Source organism: Pseudophryne corroboree, unplaced genomic scaffold (assembly GCF_028390025.1).
Source record: "Pseudophryne corroboree isolate aPseCor3 unplaced genomic scaffold, aPseCor3.hap2 scaffold_1297, whole genome shotgun sequence".
Lineage (NCBI taxonomy): Eukaryota > Metazoa > Chordata > Amphibia > Anura > Myobatrachidae > Pseudophryne > Pseudophryne corroboree.
Window position 1 is genome coordinate 93654 of NW_026967923.1, and position 9214 is coordinate 102867.

Here is a 9214-nt window from a genome sequence, read left to right on the forward strand (position 1 = left end):
TGGCGTAGCGGACGCTGTGCCGTGAGAGTGAGACACGAGCGGCGCTGACGCTCACTGAATGACACACTGTAAACCTTGTTTAACAACACACTGTAAGGGTATGCTTATACTGTAAACCTTAGTACTGTAATATTATCACAGAGTGACGCTTATTGACCTAGATAATATGAAAGCTGTTTGAGCGATTGAGACGCTCAGAAACCCTTTACAATAACTGGTGAAACACACAAGACCTATTAAGGTTCCAACACCTTCGTAGAAGATACTTTAGTATAAAAAGGGGAAAAACAGTTACAGCTTATACACTACAGACCTAACATCAATACCTAAACAGAATAACAAGAAATAAATGTGAACAATAGCGAACGATCGCAAACAGAATAAACACAAAGAGAATAAAATGGCAAACACTTAAAGGATAACAAAATGAGAATGAATGGCGTACATAAAGAATAACAAAATGGCTACAGAGAAACTTACACACGTTGATTCGCAAGCGCGTCCTGGACCAGCCCTCAGCCTTCAGTGTGAAAACCTTTGTAGAGAGAGTGAGTGCTGGTCCAGCAATGGTGGCCTTTATATACACAGCATACAGTACGATACAATGGTCCCTACAATCTCATTGTTCATTGGACACAGGAATGTGTCTCTGCATTATAACAAAAGGTCATAGGTGGATTTGAACAGGTGGGCTGTGTCTATTTCCAACTGCTCAGGTGGGAGGTATCCTCAGGATTCCCGCCGCATGGATAATGAACAGCAAATACAGTAAATGTCTAGAAACTACTTTTAAACATAACTATACGCAGGAGCGAACAATCTCTTCCTAACCAACACCGAAATGTTACATTTGAAATACTCTACAGCTGGATACTAGACATCACCGTTCTACCTTTGTCTGACCCTTCATATCATGCAAAGAGGAATTTCTCTGTCCGAGAACCGTTTACACTAAACATACTTGCTGACATTGTTAAGGGAAATACTATCTATAAAACACACTATTTAGGTTAAATATGTTGCGATCGAGTCGCTCGCTAGACGCTCACAAACTCCGCCGTAAATACACATCTCCATGCGCAGGAGACGTCGGAGCATCCCTTACGCAACCTCAGGGGATGCGTACGCACGGGGGGAGTGGGTGCACGAGCAGCGGGCATGTGCATTGGGGTTAGTACAAGGCATTGTAAATCACGATATTTTTCGACTTTGACAGTCCACCCTTTGGCAGTCACCAATAACTGCCACTTTCTAAATAATCCAAACAGAAAAATATATGTTATCATGAAATACCTCATTATGATTGGGAGTAGGGAGGAGAGGAGGAGGTGGGAAATGTATGACCTAGTGAGATAGTTGTCAGAAACTGGTGCAGAATCCGGAATTCGGGATCAGGTACCAAGTGGTTGACGTTACCCAGAACAGAGGCGCGGAGTCTAACACGCCGGAAGGTTTTCACCAGGGAACCCCGCAAGGGGATATGGGCTTCGCGGCTTCAGACGTGCAGGTCGCGGTCACTTGATACCTGAACTGGACTGGAGTTATGGTAGAGGTGCTGTATATGACCAACCGCAGGGATACACAGGAACAAACAGGAACTGGAGAAGGTGGCAGGGTGCTCACGGCCAGATGGTATGCTGGGGCCGTGGAGATGGAACAGCAGCAGGCACTCCAGGGGTGACACAGGAGGTAGCGGCAGTCGGCAGACTAAAGTTGTCAGCAAGATGTTGAAGCTGGAATTCAATACTGGAACAAGGCAATACCCACTGGACAGATGAACTGAGACCAGCGAGGAACCAGGAAGCAGAACACCACATGGAGTAGTTATAACTGGCAAAGCCTCTTGGGATTGAGAGACTTAAAAGAACAGGCTGGACCAATCAGTTGTGAGCACCAGACAGGCCCCCAGTAATTGATATAACATGCAGCTGCAGTGCAGACTGAGCAGGCTGACAAGCTGAATAGTAGTTTCCAGGTAACGAGCTGTAATTACAGAATCCAGACACCTGTGAAGTCAGTTGTTGAGTGCAGGAGCAAAGGCACTGGGAGACAACTATGCAGGAGCTAGCTGTGACCTGTAGTTCCACAAACTGAAGCAAAGGTAATTTATAACAAAAACAAAACATGAGTGCTCAGGATTGTAACAGTACCCCCCCCCCCCTTGAAGAGGGGTTAAGAACCCCTAGAACCGGGCTTATCCGGAAATTCACAGAAGAAAGACCTCTTAAGTCTGGGTGCATGAAGAAACCGCTCTGGTACCCAGGTTCTCTCTTCCGGTCCGTAACCCTTCCAATGCACGAGGAAATGAACTTGACCCCTCCTGAACTTGGAATCCAGAATATTTTCCACAACAAACTCCTTGTGACCTTGAACTAACACAGCGGCAGGCCTTCTGGAAGGAGATCTTCTAAATCTCTGGGACACAAATGCTGGTTTCAACAAGGAACAGTGGAAAGTGTTATTGATCTTAAGTGATTTTGGTAAAAGGAGTCGAAAGGCTACTGGATTAATCTGTCTAATAATCCGGAATGGACCAATGAACCTAGGCCCAAATTTTTGAGAGGGCTGGCGTAACTTGATATTTCGAGTGGACAGCCACACCATGTCACCCACTTTAAGAGTACAAGGTCTTCGTCGTCTGTCAGCAAATTGTTTGGAACGAACAGAAACTTGGTTGAGTGCCAGACGTACTCTCCTCCAAATTTTCCTCAGACGAGCTACAGGATCAAGGGAAGAAGTCTGTTGCTGCAGGATGTCAAAAGCGTTAGACCTAGGATGGAACCCAGAGAGACAAAAGAAGGGTGACATGGATGAAGAAGAGTGACTGGAATTATTATATGCAAATTCAGCAAATGCCAGATGGTCCACCCAATCGTTATGGTACTTGGAAACATAACAACGGAGATACTGTTCAAGAGACTGGTTCACTCGCTCAGTCTGTCCATTGGATTGCGGATGATAACCAGAGGACAGACTAAGATTAATATCCAAGGCTGAACAGAAAGCTCGCCAGAATTGAGCAATAAACTGAGTTCCTCTGTCGGAGACGATGTCCTGTGGTAATCCATGTAATTTAAAGATATGTTGGATAAACAAGGTTGCCAATTCCCTGGCACTGGGGAGCTTGCGAAGAGGAACAAAGTGAGCCATCTTACTGAACCGGTCTACCACAACCCAAATGGTATTGTACCCCGATGACTTGGGAAGATCAACCACAAAGTCCATAGAAATATGGGACCAAGGTCTTGAGGGAACCGTAAGAGGCGTAAGATGTCCCATGGGAGCTTTACGAGGAGTTTTATGTTGAGCACAGATCTCACGAGCAAGAATGAACTCTCTAACATCTTGATACATAGAAGGCCACCAAACTGAGCGAGACAATAAATCCAGAGTCTTAGAAATCCCTGGATGCCCAGAGATTCTTTTTACATGAAATTCAGATAAAACTGCTTTCCTGTACTCTTTAGGGACAAAGAGGAGTCCTGGGGGAGTCCCCATGGGTGCAAGAGACTGTTTGGCTTGAATCTGGGAGACTAAATCTTGAGCAAGACCAGCATGGATATTGGAAACAGGAATAATTGGTTCAGAAGAGCAGGATGAATTTTGAATTGGAAGGAAGCTTCGTGACAAGGCATCTGCTTTAAGATTCTTCGATCCTGGCCGATAGGAGATCACATAGTTGAATCTAGTGAAGAATAATGCCCATCGTGCCTGTCTTGGATTCAGTCTCTTGGCTGATTCAATATAGGATAGGTTTTTATGGTCAGTGAGGAGTGTAATCACGTGTCTCGCCCCTTCCAACCAATGCCTCCATTCTTCTAGAGCCCACTTGATAGCAAGCAGTTCACGATTTCCAATATCATAGTTGGCTTCGGCAGGAGAGAACTTTCTGGACAGAAAAGAGCACGGGTGAAGTTTAGAATCCACTGGATCTTTCTGTGATAGGACTGCTCCCACTCCAACTTCAGAAGCATCCACTTCCATAACAAAAGGCAGGTCAGGATTTGGATGACTAAGAACAGGTGCAGATATAAAGGCTTTTTTAACTTGAGAAAAGCTTGTAGAGCTGAAGGTGACCAATGTGACGGATCCGCACCTTTCTTGGTCAAAGCAACAATAGGTGCAACAATGTCTGAAAATGAACGAATAAATCTTCTGTAATAATTAGCGAACCCAAGAAAGCATTGTATAGCTTTAAGGTTAGTAGGTTGTGCCCAATCTTGAATTGCTTGAAGCTTACTGGGATCCATGGAGAACCCCTTGGGAGAGATGACGTATCCTAAGAAAGCGACTTCCTTCACTTCGAATTCACATTTTTCTAACTTGGCGTATAGATGGTGCTCCCGGAGCTTTTGCAACACCATCTGGACATGGACTCGATGCTGCTCAAGTGACCGTGAATATATCAGGATGTCGTCCAAGTAGACCACAACAAATTTTCCCAGGAATTCTCGGAGCACATCATTGATAAAATCTTGGAAGATGGCAGGAGCATTTGACAATCCAAATGGCATAACAAGATATTCATAATGCCCAGAATGAGTGTTGAAGGACGTCTTCCACTCGTCACCGGCCTTAATTCGTATGAGGTTATATGCCCCCCGAAGATCAATTTTAGAGAAGATTTCCGCCATCCGGAGTTGATCAAACAACACGGAAATCAAAGGCAAAGAATTCTTAACCGTGATTTTGTTGAGTCCTCTATAATCAATGCATGGACGTAAGGAGCCGTCCTTTTTTGCCACAAAGAAGAATCCTGCTCCTACTGGTGATTTTGAGGGACGAATAAACCCTTTGCTTAGGTTCTCCTGAATATAGTCTTCCATGGCTTTAGTTTCTGGCAAAGAAAGAGCATATAATCTACCCTTAGGTAATTTATCTTCGGATACCAGACTGATGGCACAGTCGTAAGGTCGATGGGGGGGGGGAGTATCCGCCTCTTTCTTGGAGAAGACATCCGCAAATGAATGATATGGAGTCGGTAGCCCCTCTGGTATAACTTGAGAGCATCGCACTGGCAAGGACAGACATCTTCCTGTATATTCTGTTCCCCACTGTAAGAGTTCTCCTGTCTTCCAGCAGATGGATGGATTATGGGATTTCAACCATGGAAGCCCTAGGACTATGGAGGCCATGGGGCAATTGACAAGGAGGAAAATAATCTTCTCCGAATGCAGAAGACCAGTAGTTAAATGAACAGGAGGAGTTTGCTGAGACACTTGCCCACTGAGGAGGGGGTTACCATCAAGGCCACAAATAGTCACAGAAGGCTTCATCTTTAGTATAGGAATGTTCCAGGACCGGGCGAAAGAGATATCCATAAAGTTGGCAGCTGCACCACAATCAACAAAAGCCTTGACTGCAACTTGCTGAGTAGGTAGACTAATTTCAATTGGAAGCAAGACTGAATTTTTTGGAGAGATTCCAGCCAGACCCAGGAGTAACTCCCCTTTTACCCCTGGGTCTTGTCTTTTCCCGACTTCAGGGTGCAAACATTAGCAAAATGACCCTTTGCTCCAAAATATAAGCATAGGCCCATCGATCGTCTACGAGATTTTTCCTGAGCAGAAAGACGAAAGGCCCCAATCTGCATGGGTTCACTGGAATCTTCGGCTTCTTCCAAGGCTACTGCTGAGGGAGATGGTGACCCTCCACCTTTCTCCATCCTCCGTTCCCTGATCCGACGATCTACTCGAATTGCTAACTGCATGAGCTTGTCCAGGGTTTCAGGAGTAGGATACTGGACAAGGTAGTCTTTAATTTGCTCAGTGAGACCTAAGTGGAACTGACTTCGGAGCGCTGGGTCATTCCAACCACTATCACCTGCCCATCTGCGAAACTCAGTGCAGTATACCTCGGCCATGTTTTTCCCTGGTCTCAGGGCTTGTAAGTGAGCCTCTGCAGAAGCTGCTCGGTCCGGGTCATCATAAAGAATTCCTAGAGCGCTAAAAAGGCATACACTGTGTGCAAGGCGGGATTCTCAGTTTTTAATCCGAACGCCCAGGACTGGGGTTCCCCCTGCAGGAGGGAGATGATGATACCTACTCGCTGAGCCTCAGAACCAGACGATAATGGCCGGAGTCTGAAATATAGCTTGCAGCTATCACAGAAATTCTGGAACTGTTTCCGGTCACCTGTAAACCGATCTGGAAGATGCAGCTTTGGTTCAGGCCCAGGAGCTCTGGTTACAACCAATGACCTGCTAGTTTCTTCCTGGGTGGAAACTCGGAGCTTTAGATCTTGCAGTTGCTGCGTCAAATTTTGTATTTGACCAGCCAAGATTTGAGCCGGATTTTGCTGTGACGGGTCCATGCCCAGTAAGTGGTGGGCCAGTTATAATGTCAGAAACTGGTGCAGAATCCGGAATTCGGGATCAGGTACCAAGTGGTTGACGTTACCCAGAACAGAGGCACGGAGTTTAACACGCCGGAAGGTTTTCACCAGGGAACCCCGCAAGGGGATATGGGCTTCGCGGCTTCCGACGTGCAGGTCACGGCCCCCTGTCTGGGTCACTTGATACCTGAACTGGACTGGAGTTATGGTAGAGGTGTTGTATATGACCAACCGCAGGGATACACAGGAACAAACAGGAACTGGAGAAGGTGGCAGGGTGCACACGGCCATATGGTACGCTGGGGCCGTGGAGATGGAACAGCAGCAGGCACTCCAGGGGTGACACAGGAGGTAGCGACAGTCGGCAGACTAAATTTGTCAGCAAGATATTGAAGCTGGAATTCAATACTGGAACAAGGCAATACCCACTGGACAGATGAACTGAGACCAGAGAGGAACCAGGAAGCAGAACACCACATGGAGTAGTTATAACTGGCAAAGCCTCTTGGGATTGAGAGGCTTAAAAGAACAGGCTGGACCAATCAGTTGTGAGCACCAGACAGGCCCCCAGTAATTGATATAACATGCAGCTGCAGTGCAGACTGAGCAGGCTGACAAGCTGAATAGTAGTTTCCAGGTAACGAGCTGTAATTACAGAATCCAGACACCTATGAAGTCAGTTGCTGAGTGCAGGAGCAAAGGCACTAGGAGACAACTATGCAGGAGCTAGCTGTGACCTGTAGTTCCACAAACTGAAGCAAAGGTAATTTATAACAAAAACAAAACATGAGTGCTCAGGATTGTAACAATAGTAATAGCATGTGTGTATGAAATCCATGTCTGAGGGGTCATGTATCATCGTGCCGTACGTGTTCTAAATCAAGCTTCGAGGTATTGCGAAGTATACATTGAATCCTTCTTATCCCATATTAAGGGTCTGTGGATGGGCTGTCAAACTCTACCGAGCTCTTTTCGGCTTTTGGTTACAACAAATGGGGTACACATTAGCTGATGATACATGAAAGGGGAAAATATGTGAGTGCTAATATATGTGCCTATATTACCTGTCGACTACCTGAAGATAGTAGAGATGAAGATAAGAAACATGCGTTATAAATGCATTCATATGATTATGTATGTGGTCGCCGATTGGAGTCTTGTTGATGTCTTGTCTGATGTCTTGTCTGGTTGTCGTATCTTTACTGTAGCTTTGCGGTAATTGGCAAGCAAAGCTTCTTCAAGTGTCCATAAAAAGAATTACAGTCTCTAAAAGCTCATTAGGTGTCTGTGACACAGTTCATCAGTGGTCTGTATAAAGGCTCATCAAATTCTTCTTCCAGGTGGATGTCTTTGTACCTCGGAGAAAATCAAAGGAGAAACGGGTGAAAGAAACGGACCGTGGAATCACATTTTATCACAACATTGTCTCGATTGACGGGTCATAAATTAAACTAGTTGTTGTTACAATGCCCTCGCTCCTCAAACTCATCAATTTGGTTCTACGCTTGCAATTCATTAAAATCCGAACACATCTGAATATCAAACCAATCATTATGACAACTCCTAGGATACATAAGAGGAATTTCCCTACAGCAACGATAACATTTTGAGCCCATTCTCCTAAACCTGAGAACCAATTACGTGGGTTCAACCATGATACCCAGCCGGTCAGTTCATTACTCACAGCAGTAAGGGTAAGGTTGTCTCTCCTTCGGAACTCCCACTTCAATTGCAAGATATCGTCCATCTTTTGATCTATGACCTCTGTTGGGTCCTCAGTGCTGTTTGTGATATACGTACAACACTTTACTCCATACTGAGTTGCTAGGGTGACACAATACCCTCCTGTCACTGCTGTGAGGTAATTTAGAACCATCCTGTGCTGGATCAGTTCCGTTTTGTAAGCTTGCAATTCTCTCCCTGTATACCTGAAGGTGTCATCATACATCTCGGTGATATTGTCTATCAGGTTCGCTAGCGCGGTAATATACCTAAAATTTATAACTCCTCTGGCGGTACGGGTGATATCTAACGAGAGTAGGAATTGAATCCCGGTGGATTCGTGAATTAAATCAGAGGCTGCATGCTCTGTCCTATCTATAAGGTGTCTCTTAACGATGTGTTCATAGTGAGTGTGAGTGTAAGGGGCTTGAGCATTGCGGTGAATGTCTTTCATCTTATCATGGGTAATGGTCATTACTTCTGGCAACACTCTTCCAATGTAACACAATCCCTCTGAGTTTGGGGCAAGCCACTTATAAGCCTTCCTCCCACATATGAAATATGCATCATCGGGGAGGACATATGGGACAGAATATGACATCACCATATTACAAACCTTCCAGGTGAAAACTCCTATCCCTAACTCTCTCATCTGTTCAGTAAACGTATCAGGCTGTATGATATGCGCACAGTATCCTGGTGATACTTCTCCAACTCGCATGGGCCTACTTCCTAGAGTGTACCTATATTGGAAATATCTTCCACTGTTGGCTATTTGGCGTATAAGCTCTGAGTCGATGGGCATTCTATCAGCTCTGTGTGAGAATGTCATGGTTCGGTTGTTCCATGTCACTTCCCAATTTCCCGGCTTTCGGGAATTGGAAATGTTAAAACATATTAGGGACCTATCTACATGGTATTGGTGGAGCTTCAAACTAGGAGGGAAAGAAATATTAAATTTCTTGTCCACCGGTCTCTCACCCCTTAATTTAAGTACCTCATCTATCGTTAATGAGTATGGCACTAGTCCTGACTTTCTATGACCTTGAGGTACTTGTGAGCACACCCAGCATTCCGTTTGGTTTAAAACCTTACCCACTAATGAGTGATAGTCACTCAATGGATGACGGTCCATATTGATATTAATGCTGGACTGTCA